Below are 14,353 nucleotides of genomic sequence, written 5' to 3'. Positions count from 1 at the left end.
ACATTGTCATCTATTCAAGTCTATGGGGAGGTCATGCTGATTCAAGCTTGCAACTTCATTGGAAACAAGTGGCCGGACTTGGCGTTCATCACACCTACAGTGCCCTTGTGCCTTAAGCATAATGCAAAGTCAAGAAAGATGTCTTGAGGACATTGAAGAGAAGAATCGATGCCTCCTTTCCAAGGCCCATAGCATTCTTTGAAGGTCAGTCTCTTTTTCCGAAGCTCTGGTGTCACGTGGGCCCACTGGGCACATGGTAATGTGTCCCAAGAGATGTCTTGGAAGCCTTGAAGGAATGGAGCCCTGTCACGCTTGGGGTATGTCTCTTTGTTTGGAAGTGCTCTACAAGGGTGCTGAAAAGCACCCTCTTCCACAGGGCTTCGTTCCTTCGTGAAGGCTGCCCTCCCAGGCTAGTGTGCTCTGTTTGCCTCCATCGAAATTCTCTCCCCCTACCTCTTGCCGTAGAAGGATTATTGATTATGTGTTTTGACACCATATGAAAGGAAGTTGCACGAAAATTAGAACTTTACAGTTGTGTTTCAAGAAAAATAAACAGGCCAGGGTAGAGGATGTAGGGCAAACAAATGGCACACCCTATAAAAATTAAGTAAGCCCGTATCTGGACGGAATCTAGGGGAACGTTCAAGGATCAGGGGTCAAGTTCGAAACTTCCCAAATCCGGAAAAGAGACAGAAAAATATCTTTCCTGGAGAGTGGAATTCATCCGATTTGTCTAAGTTGTCTTGGAAACATTGTGTCCGTGAAGGGGGTTGCCAGGACCACCTCGAATTTGGAGTTTCTGATCTCAGGATGTCAAACCAACCCACATGACCACGTGTTCTCAGTGCTTAGTTTGACCTAGGCTAGGGTAGCCAAGAGTCCTACAAGTGACCGGTGCAAATTCAAGGACAACAACCAAGAGTCACGAAAGCACTCACACCTCACCCTAGAGAACATACAGCGATTAACGAAATACAAACTAATCCCTCGGAATGAAGGAGAACGGACTGATAAGCATGTCTAAGGGAGATAGCTGAGAAAGACCATGACGAGTATACTATGGAAAAGAAAAAGAGGACCCAGAAAATGGAAGGTGAACAGAAATCACACCTGAATTATCCACAATGAAAGATGATGTCCGTCTTTAGACAGACTCTGCTGGAACGTTTGAAAGTCAGAGAAATTCACAAGCCAAAAAACGGCAGCGAAGGTCAAGCATGGGCTAACTGGGAAGGGTGAGTTATGAGACTGCTCCAAGCAGGCTCTGAAACCTGTATCCAGGAAGCATGCTGGACCTCAGAGACACAATTATGACAAATCCTCTGACATCACAATGGACCCGAAAAACAACCTAGCCTCATCTACACAGTGCTAGAGTTGGGCTCACTAGTATATTTAACTCCCATTGCACTCAACTGCACGTTGCCACTGAACATGTAAGTGGCCGGCCGGTGGTGCAGTGGTGAGGTCCGCACCTTCTGGGTCTGTGGCCCAGTATGGGCTGGGTGGAATCCTCGGTTTGGGCCTCCTCACCACTGCTTCAGTTGTTCTGGTGCAGGCGTCCGAGGTAGAGTAGAGGCAGAAGGGAAGGGACGTTGGACAGGGCCAGACTTCCACAGCAAATACAGGAGCATTGCCAGCAGATGTGAGCACAGCAATGCACTTGTGCCAAAACAAAACCAATTAAAAGTTGCAAAGAACAGAAAAACTGAAGCTAAGGAAAAAAAAAAACAAAAAAACAGGAGCTTGCCATTACGAAGAATAGGATCTCTGTGAATAACCTTAGCAAAACAGGTGAATTCTATGTTAATTCAAAAACTAGCAAACCTTTGGGGAAAGAAACTCAAGAAGACACAAGAAAAAAAAAGATATCGAGGGATCGAGGAATGGAAGGATTAACACACTTGAAAGGTTCATACCGCAGTAAGGAATCTCTGGATTCCATGCAATCCCAGTCAAAGTTGCAGCAGTATTTGCCACAGAGAAGAAGAGAGAATCCTAAAGTTTCTAGCCAGCAACACGAGACCCTGACTAGGCAAAGGAATCCTCAGGAAAACGAACAAAGCAGCACGTGTCACAATTTCTGATTTCAACATAGAGGACGAAGCGCTAGGTACCGAAACGGCACAGTCTGGGCCCCAAAACAGGCATGAAGACCCATGCAAAACAATTGAGAGCCCAGAGCCCAACTCAAACTTACATGGACAGCCCATTTTGGACCAGGGAGCCAAGTGGAGACAGCGGAGGAAGGAGAGTCTCTACAATAAACGGTGCTGGGAAGCCTGCACAGCCACATGGAACACAACGAGAGTACACCATGATGTTACACCTGGCACACACACCACCTGAAATGGATTAAAGCCTTGAATGGCAGACTTGAAACCGTGAACCTTGTAGGAGAAGACCTAGGCAGAGTGCTCTTTGCCATCTGTCTGAGCCGCCTATTTGGAAGAAGCATGTCTGACTGGGCAAGGGCAACAAAGGAAACAAGAAACAAACGGGACCACATCAAATGCACACACTTCTGCCCACTCAAGGAAACCATCAACTGAATACTAAGACACCACAACGATTGGGAGAGGATGTTTGCAAACCACACATCGGACAAGGGGTGAAAAGCCCAAAGATACAATCAACTCGCACGTCTCCACAAGAAAAAAAACAAGCCAATGAAAACCTGGTCAAAAGATGGAAGCAGAGATTTCTCCGAAGAAGACAGAAAGAGGGCCAGTAGGTGCATGAAAACTTGTTCACCATCATTAAGTCTCAGGAAAATGCAAATCCAAACTGCAAGGCCATGGCAGCTCACTGTGGTCAGCATGGCTAGAAGGAAGCAGACAGGAAATAACAAGTGTCAGAGAGGAGGTGGAGAGAAGGGAAGCCTCCTGCACTGCTGGTGGGAGTGTAACCCGGTGCAGCCACGATGCCAAAGGTGTGGAACTGCCTCAGAAGTTTAAGTATCCATGTCCCGTATGACCCAGCTATTAATCTGCCGCTTGCTTATCCAAAACAGTCAGAAAGACTACCGCATAAAGACATGTGCATGGCTGTGTTCACCACAGTCTTACTCCGGATATCCAAGACTTGGAAAGCACCCTGGTGTCCAGCAAGGGATGATTGGAGAAGGAAGATGGTCTATAGCCACACAATGGTATACCACTCAGCCGGAACAAATGATGCAATCCAGCCATTTGTGACCACCAGAATGGCTGTGAGGGTTTTAGGGGAAGTGTAACAAGCCCCAGTGAGAAATTCAAATACCATAGAATCTCACTTACAAGGAGAAGAAAAAGCAAGCACTAACCAACAGGTGGCACTGAACATTTGTATGCGGGCTCCCAGAGGCAAAGAGGGGCGGTGACGGAGGGTGAAAGAGAAGATTAGGCACAAGTGTGTGGTGAGGGCCTGTGATTAGTCTTACACTGGTGAAGATGATGTAAGCTACACAGAAGTCTAAAGCAATGAGGATGTGAATCTGGAAGTTATAGTACGTTCTAATGCAGGGTCATGGCTATAAATTCACCTCAAATCAAAAATCCAAAAAGGGGTCCAGAATGATGTCATAAAGCTTTGGGGGCGGAAAGAGTTTACAGAAGGTGAACTTCCAAGGATGGAAAATCACCTCCAAATGCTTACAGATGCTACAGAAAGGCAGACCATTCCAAATAGGTGAAGAGGAATACTACGAAGAGAACATGATCAGTCCTAAACCCATGAACGAACGGAAAATGTTACCGTCCATGATGTTATTACTAATCACCTTCACGAATAATCCAAACAGGCCCACGTCTTCCCAAGTTCAGGCAAAAGGTTGGTCCAAAAGTACAATTCAGGGCCGGCCCTGTGGTGGAGCAGGTAAGTGCCCACATTCCGCTTGGGCGGCCCGGGCCTCACTGTTTCACATTACGAGTGCATATCACATTAGTAGTGTTAGGAAATATAGATTTCATGGTATGGTGCGGGCAGAGATCATAAATAAGCAGCAATTGTGAGGATACGTTATCAATACGCACAAGAAAAGGAACCATAAGAATATTACAATCTATGGAAGTATCTGGTACACTTCCCAAAGGCAGAAGGAAGGAAAACTTGTGACCTGCCAAGGTGGAATTGGCAGAGTGCCACGAGATGACACCATCATCGTGCATCAGAACATTCCCTGGGCAACTTCAACTTGTGAGGGAGTCCAGGACTTTTTCTGGGTAAGGTCCACCCATTTTGCCATCTACCCAAGATATAAGAGATAAAACCCAGGATAATCTTACAGGAGTGAAACCAGTGTCTAGAGAGAATGTAGGAGCCCTTTCGAAGTTCAAGGAGAAAGATAGAAACTGACAACAATTGCAGAAAAAGGAAAACTATCCTACCTAGACAGGGTGAGGAGTCAGACTGGTCTGAGATGGCTGTGAAACTCTGTGTGCACGGAGGTTGTCAGGACAACTTCGAATTTTGAGGTCGCTTATGACATCACGGTGAACATGTCCCCCAGGGTGGCCGCATGGTTACAGTCTGAGGATTGGCCTAGGCTAGGCTATTAAAGGGACAGATACCCAGAAACAGGTTTGGCAAACAGAAAGCAGGCACAGAAACTAGAAGAGATAAAACAGAGTCTGATGCAAGGGATAAGAAAGGAACCCTAGGCCACAAGTGAGAATAGAGGGACAGGCACGGAGAGGAGAACATTGTCATCTATTCAAGTCTATGGGGAGGTCATGCTGATTCAAGCTTGCAACTTCATTGGAAACAAGTGGCCGGACTTGGCGTTCATCACACCTACAGTGCCCTTGTGCCTTAAGCATAATGCAAAGTCAAGAAAGATGTCTTGAGGACATTGAAGAGAAGAATCGATGCCTCCTTTCCAAGGCCCATAGCATTCTTTGAAGGTCAGTCTCTTTTTCCGAAGCTCTGGTGTCATGTGGGCCCACTGGGCACATGGTAATGTGTCCCAAGAGATGTCTTGGAAGCCTTGAAGGAATGGAGCCCTGTCACGCTTGGGGTATGTCTCTTTGTTTGGAAGTGCTCTACAAGGGTGCTGAAAAGCACCCTCTTCCACAGGGCTTCGTTCCTTCGTGAAGGCTGCCCTCCCAGGCTAGTGTGCTCTGTTTGCCTCCATCGAAATTCTCTCCCCCTACCTCTTGCCGTAGAAGGATTATTGATTATGTGTTTTGACACCATATGAAAGGAAGTTGCACGAAAATTAGAACTTTACAGTTGTGTTTCAAGAAAAATAAACAGGCCAGGGTAGAGGATGTAGGGCAAACAAATGGCACACCCTATAAAAATTAAGTAAGCCCGTATCTGGACGGAATCTAGGGGAACGTTCAAGGATCAGGGGTCAAGTTCGAAACTTCCCAAATCCGGAAAAGAGACAGAAAAATATCTTTCCTGGAGAGTGGAATTCATCCGATTTGTCTAAGTTGTCTTGGAAACATTGTGTCCGTGAAGGGGGTTGCCAGGACCACCTCGAATTTGGAGTTTCTGATCTCAGGATGTCAAACCAACCCACATGACCACGTGTTCTCAGTGCTTAGTTTGACCTAGGCTAGGGTAGCCAAGAGTCCTACAAGTGACCGGTGCAAATTCAAGGACAACAACCAAGAGTCACGAAAGCACTCACACCTCACCCTAGAGAACATACAGCGATTAACGAAATACAAACTAATCCCTTGGAATGAAGGAGAACGGACTGATAAGCATGTCTAAGGGAGATAGCTGAGAAAGACCATGACGAGTATACTATGGAAAAGAAAAAGAGGACCCAGAAAATGGAAGGTGAACAGAAATCACACCTGAATTATCCACAATGAAAGATGATGTCCGTCTTTAGACAGACTCTGCTGGAACGTTTGAAAGTCAGAGAAATTCACAAGCCAAAAAACGGCAGCGAAGGTCAAGCATGGGCTAACTGGGAAGGGTGAGTTATGAGACTGCTCCAAGCAGGCTCTGAAACCTGTATCCAGGAAGCATGCTGGACCTCAGAGACACAATTATGACAAATCCTCTGACATCACAATGGACCCGAAAAACAACCTAGCCTCATCTACACAGTGCTAGAGTTGGGCTCACTAGTATATTTAACTCCCATTGCACTCAACTGCACGTTGCCACTGAACATGTAAGTGGCCGGCCGGTGGTGCAGTGGTGAGGTCCGCACCTTCTGGGTCTGTGGCCCAGTATGGGCTGGGTGGAATCCTCGGTTTGGGCCTCCTCACCACTGCTTCAGTTGTTCTGGTGCAGGCGTCCGAGGTAGAGTAGAGGCAGAAGGGAAGGGACGTTGGACAGGGCCAGACTTCCACAGCAAATACAGGAGCATTGCCAGCAGATGTGAGCACAGCAATGCACTTGTGCCAAAACAAAACCAATTAAAAGTTGCAAAGAACAGAAAAACTGAAGCTAAGGAAAAAAAAAAACAAAAAAACAGGAGCTTGCCATTACGAAGAATAGGATCTCTGTGAATAACCTTAGCAAAACAGGTGAATTCTATGTTAATTCAAAAACTAGCAAACCTTTGGGGAAAGAAACTCAAGAAGACACAAGAAAAAAAAGATATCGAGGGATCGAGGAATGGAAGGATTAACACACTTGAAAGGTTCATACCGCAGTAAGGAATCTCTGGATTCCATGCAATCCCAGTCAAAGTTGCAGCAGTATTTGCCACAGAGAAGAAGAGAGAATCCTAAAGTTTCTAGCCAGCAACACGAGACCCTGACTAGGCAAAGGAATCCTCAGGAAAACGAACAAAGCAGCACGTGTCACAATTTCTGATTTCAACATAGAGGACGAAGCGCTAGGTACCGAAACGGCACAGTCTGGGCCCCAAAACAGGCATGAAGACCCATGCAAAACAATTGAGAGCCCAGAGCCCAACTCAAACTTACATGGACAGCCCATTTTGGACCAGGGAGCCAAGTGGAGACAGCGGAGGAAGGAGAGTCTCTACAATAAACGGTGCTGGGAAGCCTGCACAGCCACATGGAACACAACGAGAGTACACCATGATGTTACACCTGGCACACACACCACCTGAAATGGATTAAAGCCTTGAATGGCAGACTTGAAACCGTGAACCTTGTAGGAGAAGACCTAGGCAGAGTGCTCTTTGCCATCTGTCTGAGCCGCCTATTTGGAAGAAGCATGTCTGACTGGGCAAGGGCAACAAAGGAAACAAGAAACAAACGGGACCACATCAAATGCACACACTTCTGCCCACTCAAGGAAACCATCAACTGAATACTAAGACACCACAACGATTGGGAGAGGATGTTTGCAAACCACACATCGGACAAGGGGTGAAAAGCCCAAAGATACAATCAACTCGCACGTCTCCACAAGAAAAAAAACAAGCCAATGAAAACCTGGTCAAAAGATGGAAGCAGAGATTTCTCCGAAGAAGACAGAAAGAGGGCCAGTAGGTGCATGAAAACTTGTTCACCATCATTAAGTCTCAGGAAAATGCAAATCCAAACTGCAAGGCCATGGCAGCTCACTGTGGTCAGCATGGCTAGAAGGAAGCAGACAGGAAATAACAAGTGTCAGAGAGGAGGTGGAGAGAAGGGAAGCCTCCTGCACTGCTGGTGGGAGTGTAACCCGGTGCAGCCACGATGCCAAAGGTGTGGAACTGCCTCAGAAGTTTAAGTATCCATGTCCCGTATGACCCAGCTATTAATCTGCCGCTTGCTTATCCAAAACAGTCAGAAAGACTACCGCATAAAGACATGTGCATGGCTGTGTTCACCACAGTCTTACTCCGGATATCCAAGACTTGGAAAGCACCCTGGTGTCCAGCAAGGGATGATTGGAGAAGGAAGATGGGCTATAGCCACACAATGGTATACCACTCAGCCGGAACAAATGATGCAATCCAGCCATTTGTGACCACCAGAATGGCTGTGAGGGTTTTAGGGGAAGTGTAACAAGCCCCAGTGAGAAATTCAAATACCATAGAATCTCACTTACAAGGAGAAGAAAAAGCAAGCACTAACCAACAGGTGGCACTGAACATTTGTATGCGGGCTCCCAGAGGCAAAGAGGGGCGGTGACGGAGGGTGAAAGAGAAGATTAGGCACAAGTGTGTGGTGAGGGCCTGTGATTAGTCTTACACTGGTGAAGATGATGTAAGCTACACAGAAGTCTAAAGCAATGAGGATGTGAATCTGGAAGTTATAGTACGTTCTAATGCAGGGTCATGGCTATAAATTCACCTCAAATCAAAAATCCAAAAAGGGGTCCAGAATGATGTCATAAAGCTTTGGGGGCGGAAAGAGTTTACAGAAGGTGAACTTCCAAGGATGGAAAATCACCTCCAAATGCTTACAGATGCTACAGAAAGGCAGACCATTCCAAATAGGTGAAGAGGAATACTACGAAGAGAACATGATCAGTCCTAAACCCATGAACGAACGGAAAATGTTACCGTCCATGATGTTATTACTAATCACCTTCACGAATAATCCAAACAGGCCCACGTCTTCCCAAGTTCAGGCAAAAGGTTGGTCCAAAAGTACAATTCAGGGCCGGCCCTGTGGTGGAGCAGGTAAGTGCCCACATTCCGCTTGGGCGGCCCGGGCCTCACTGTTTCACATTACGAGTGCATATCACATTAGTAGTGTTAGGAAATATAGATTTCATGGTATGGTGCGGGCAGAGATCATAAATAAGCAGCAATTGTGAGGATACGTTATCAATACGCACAAGAAAAGGAACCATAAGAATATTACAATCTATGGAAGTATCTGGTACACTTCCCAAAGGCAGAAGGAAGGAAAACTTGTGACCTGCCAAGGTGGAATTGGCAGAGTGCCACGAGATGACACCATCATCGTGCATCAGAACATTCCCTGGGCAACTTCAACTTGTGAGGGAGTCCAGGACTTTTTCTGGGTAAGGTCCACCCATTTTGCCATCTACCCAAGATATAAGAGATAAAACCCAGGATAATCTTACAGGAGTGAAACCAGTGTCTAGAGAGAATGTAGGAGCCCTTTCGAAGTTCAAGGAGAAAGATAGAAACTGACAACAATTGCAGAAAAAGGAAAACTATCCTACCTAGACAGGGTGAGGAGTCAGACTGGTCTGAGATGGCTGTGAAACTCTGTGTGCACGGAGGTTGTCAGGACAACTTCGAATTTTGAGGTCGCTTATGACATCACGGTGAACATGTCCCCCAGGGTGGCCGCATGGTTACAGTCTGAGGATTGGCCTAGGCTAGGCTATTAAAGGGACAGATACCCAGAAACAGGTTTGGCAAACAGAAAGCAGGCACAGAAACTAGAAGAGATAAAACAGAGTCTGATGCAAGGGATAAGAAAGGAACCCTAGGCCACAAGTGAGAATAGAGGGACAGGCACGGAGAGGAGAACATTGTCATCTATTCAAGTCTATGGGGAGGTCATGCTGATTCAAGCTTGCAACTTCATTGGAAACAAGTGGCCGGACTTGGCGTTCATCACACCTACAGTGCCCTTGTGCCTTAAGCATAATGCAAAGTCAAGAAAGATGTCTTGAGGACATTGAAGAGAAGAATCGATGCCTCCTTTCCAAGGCCCATAGCATTCTTTGAAGGTCAGTCTCTTTTTCCGAAGCTCTGGTGTCACGTGGGCCCACTGGGCACATGGTAATGTGTCCCAAGAGATGTCTTGGAAGCCTTGAAGGAATGGAGCCCTGTCACGCTTGGGGTATGTCTCTTTGTTTGGAAGTGCTCTACAAGGGTGCTGAAAAGCACCCTCTTCCACAGGGCTTCGTTCCTTCGTGAAGGCTGCCCTCCCAGGCTAGTGTGCTCTGTTTGCCTCCATCGAAATTCTCTCCCCCTACCTCTTGCCGTAGAAGGATTATTGATTATGTGTTTTGACACCATATGAAAGGAAGTTGCACGAAAATTAGAACTTTACAGTTGTGTTTCAAGAAAAATAAACAGGCCAGGGTAGAGGATGTAGGGCAAACAAATGGCACACCCTATAAAAATTAAGTAAGCCCGTATCTGGACGGAATCTAGGGGAACGTTCAAGGATCAGGGGTCAAGTTCGAAACTTCCCAAATCCGGAAAAGAGACAGAAAAATATCTTTCCTGGAGAGTGGAATTCATCCGATTTGTCTAAGTTGTCTTGGAAACATTGTGTCCGTGAAGGGGGTTGCCAGGACCACCTCGAATTTGGAGTTTCTGATCTCAGGATGTCAAACCAACCCACATGACCACGTGTTCTCAGTGCTTAGTTTGACCTAGGCTAGGGTAGCCAAGAGTCCTACAAGTGACCGGTGCAAATTCAAGGACAACAACCAAGAGTCACGAAAGCACTCACACCTCACCCTAGAGAACATACAGCGATTAACGAAATACAAACTAATCCCTTGGAATGAAGGAGAACGGACTGATAAGCATGTCTAAGGGAGATAGCTGAGAAAGACCATGACGAGTATACTATGGAAAAGAAAAAGAGGACCCAGAAAATGGAAGGTGAACAGAAATCACACCTGAATTATCCACAATGAAAGATGATGTCCGTCTTTAGACAGACTCTGCTGGAACGTTTGAAAGTCAGAGAAATTCACAAGCCAAAAAACGGCAGCGAAGGTCAAGCATGGGCTAACTGGGAAGGGTGAGTTATGAGACTGCTCCAAGCAGGCTCTGAAACCTGTATCCAGGAAGCATGCTGGACCTCAGAGACACAATTATGACAAATCCTCTGACATCACAATGGACCCGAAAAACAACCTAGCCTCATCTACACAGTGCTAGAGTTGGGCTCACTAGTATATTTAACTCCCATTGCACTCAACTGCACGTTGCCACTGAACATGTAAGTGGCCGGCCGGTGGTGCAGTGGTGAGGTCCGCACCTTCTGGGTCTGTGGCCCAGTATGGGCTGGGTGGAATCCTCGGTTTGGGCCTCCTCACCACTGCTTCAGTTGTTCTGGTGCAGGCGTCCGAGGTAGAGTAGAGGCAGAAGGGAAGGGACGTTGGACAGGGCCAGACTTCCACAGCAAATACAGGAGCATTGCCAGCAGATGTGAGCACAGCAATGCACTTGTGCCAAAACAAAACCAATTAAAAGTTGCAAAGAACAGAAAAACTGAAGCTAAGGAAAAAAAAAAACAAAAAAACAGGAGCTTGCCATTACGAAGAATAGGATCTCTGTGAATAACCTTAGCAAAACAGGTGAATTCTATGTTAATTCAAAAACTAGCAAACCTTTGGGGAAAGAAACTCAAGAAGACACAAGAAAAAAAAAGATATCGAGGGATCGAGGAATGGAAGGATTAACACACTTGAAAGGTTCATACCGCAGTAAGGAATCTCTGGATTCCATGCAATCCCAGTCAAAGTTGCAGCAGTATTTGCCACAGAGAAGAAGAGAGAATCCTAAAGTTTCTAGCCAGCAACACGAGACCCTGACTAGGCAAAGGAATCCTCAGGAAAACGAACAAAGCAGCACGTGTCACAATTTCTGATTTCAACATAGAGGACGAAGCGCTAGGTACCGAAACGGCACAGTCTGGGCCCCAAAACAGGCATGAAGACCCATGCAAAACAATTGAGAGCCCAGAGCCCAACTCAAACTTACATGGACAGCCCATTTTGGACCAGGGAGCCAAGTGGAGACAGCGGAGGAAGGAGAGTCTCTACAATAAACGGTGCTGGGAAGCCTGCACAGCCACATGGAACACAACGAGAGTACACCATGATGTTACACCTGGCACACACACCACCTGAAATGGATTAAAGCCTTGAATGGCAGACTTGAAACCGTGAACCTTGTAGGAGAAGACCTAGGCAGAGTGCTCTTTGCCATCTGTCTGAGCCGCCTATTTGGAAGAAGCATGTCTGACTGGGCAAGGGCAACAAAGGAAACAAGAAACAAACGGGACCACATCAAATGCACACACTTCTGCCCACTCAAGGAAACCATCAACTGAATACTAAGACACCACAACGATTGGGAGAGGATGTTTGCAAACCACACATCGGACAAGGGGTGAAAAGCCCAAAGATACAATCAACTCGCACGTCTCCACAAGAAAAAAAACAAGCCAATGAAAACCTGGTCAAAAGATGGAAGCAGAGATTTCTCCGAAGAAGACAGAAAGAGGGCCAGTAGGTGCATGAAAACTTGTTCACCATCATGAAGTCTCAGGAAAATGCAAATCCAAACTGCAAGGCCATGGCAGCTCACTGTGGTCAGCATGGCTAGAAGGAAGCAGACAGGAAATAACAAGTGTCAGAGAGGAGGTGGAGAGAAGGGAAGCCTCCTGCACTGCTGGTGGGAGTGTAACCCGGTGCAGCCACGATGCCAAAGGTGTGGAACTGCCTCAGAAGTTTAAGTATCCATGTCCCGTATGACCCAGCTATTAATCTGCCGCTTGCTTATCCAAAACAGTCAGAAAGACTACCGCATAAAGACATGTGCATGGCTGTGTTCACCACAGTCTTACTCCGGATATCCAAGACTTGGAAAGCACCCTGGTGTCCAGCAAGGGATGATTGGAGAAGGAAGATGGGCTATAGCCACACAATGGTATACCACTCAGCCGGAACAAATGATGCAATCCAGCCATTTGTGACCACCAGAATGGCTGTGAGGGTTTTAGGGGAAGTGTAACAAGCCCCAGTGAGAAATTCAAATACCATAGAATCTCACTTACAAGGAGAAGAAAAAGCAAGCACTAACCAACAGGTGGCACTGAACATTTGTATGCGGGCTCCCAGAGGCAAAGAGGGGCGGTGACGGAGGGTGAAAGAGAAGATTAGGCACAAGTGTGTGGTGAGGGCCTGTGATTAGTCTTACACTGGTGAAGATGATGTAAGCTACACAGAAGTCTAAAGCAATGAGGATGTGAATCTGGAAGTTATAGTACGTTCTAATGCAGGGTCATGGCTATAAATTCACCTCAAATCAAAAATCCAAAAAGGGGTCCAGAATGATGTCATAAAGCTTTGGGGGTGGAAAGAGTTTACAGAAGGTGAACTTCCAAGGATGGAAAATCACCTCCAAATGCTTACAGATGCTACAGAAAGGCAGACCATTCCAAATAGGTGAAGAGGAATACTACGAAGAGAACATGATCAGTCCTAAACCCATGAACGAACGGAAAATGTTACCGTCCATGATGTTATTACTAATCACCTTCACGAATAATCCAAACAGGCCCACGTCTTCCCAAGTTCAGGCAAAAGGTTGGTCCAAAAGTACAATTCAGGGCCGGCCCTGTGGTGGAGCAGGTAAGTGCCCACATTCCGCTTGGGCGGCCCGGGCCTCACTGTTTCACATTACGAGTGCATATCACATTAGTAGTGTTAGGAAATATAGATTTCATGGTATGGTGCGGGCAGAGATCATAAATAAGCAGCAATTGTGAGGATACGTTATCAATACGCACAAGAAAAGGAACCATAAGAATATTACAATCTATGGAAGTATCTGGTACACTTCCCAAAGGCAGAAGGAAGGAAAACTTGTGACCTGCCAAGGTGGAATTGGCAGAGTGCCACGAGATGACACCATCATCGTGCATCAGAACATTCCCTGGGCAACTTCAACTTGTGAGGGAGTCCAGGACTTTTTCTGGGTAAGGTCCACCCATTTTGCCATCTACCCAAGATATAAGAGATAAAACCCAGGATAATCTTACAGGAGTGAAACCAGTGTCTAGAGAGAATGTAGGAGCCCTTTCGAAGTTCAAGGAGAAAGATAGAAACTGACAACAATTGCAGAAAAAGGAAAACTATCCTACCTAGACAGGGTGAGGAGTCAGACTGGTCTGAGATGGCTGTGAAACTCTGTGTGCACGGAGGTTGTCAGGACAACTTCGAATTTTGAGGTCGCTTATGACATCACGGTGAACATGTCCCCCAGGGTGGCCGCATGGTTACAGTCTGAGGATTGGCCTAGGCTAGGCTATTAAAGGGACAGATACCCAGAAACAGGTTTGGCAAACAGAAAGCAGGCACAGAAACTAGAAGAGATAAAACAGAGTCTGATGCAAGGGATAAGAAAGGAACCCTAGGCCACAAGTGAGAATAGAGGGACAGGCACGGAGAGGAGAACATTGTCATCTATTCAAGTCTATGGGGAGGTCATGCTGATTCAAGCTTGCAACTTCATTGGAAACAAGTGGCCGGACTTGGCGTTCATCACACCTACAGTGCCCTTGTGCCTTAAGCATAATGCAAAGTCAAGAAAGATGTCTTGAGGACATTGAAGAGAAGAATCGATGCCTCCTTTCCAAGGCCCATAGCATTCTTTGAAGGTCAGTCCCTTTTTCCGAAGCTCTGGTGTCACGTGGGCCCACTGGGCACATGGTAATGTGTCCCAAGAGATGTCTTGGAAGCCTTGAAGGAATGGAGCCCTGTCACGCTTGGG

The sequence above is a fragment of the Equus asinus genome, chromosome 29, assembly GCF_041296235.1.
Source record: "Equus asinus isolate D_3611 breed Donkey chromosome 29, EquAss-T2T_v2, whole genome shotgun sequence".
Lineage (NCBI taxonomy): Eukaryota > Metazoa > Chordata > Mammalia > Perissodactyla > Equidae > Equus > Equus asinus.
Note: the sequence above shows the minus strand (reverse complement) of the source record.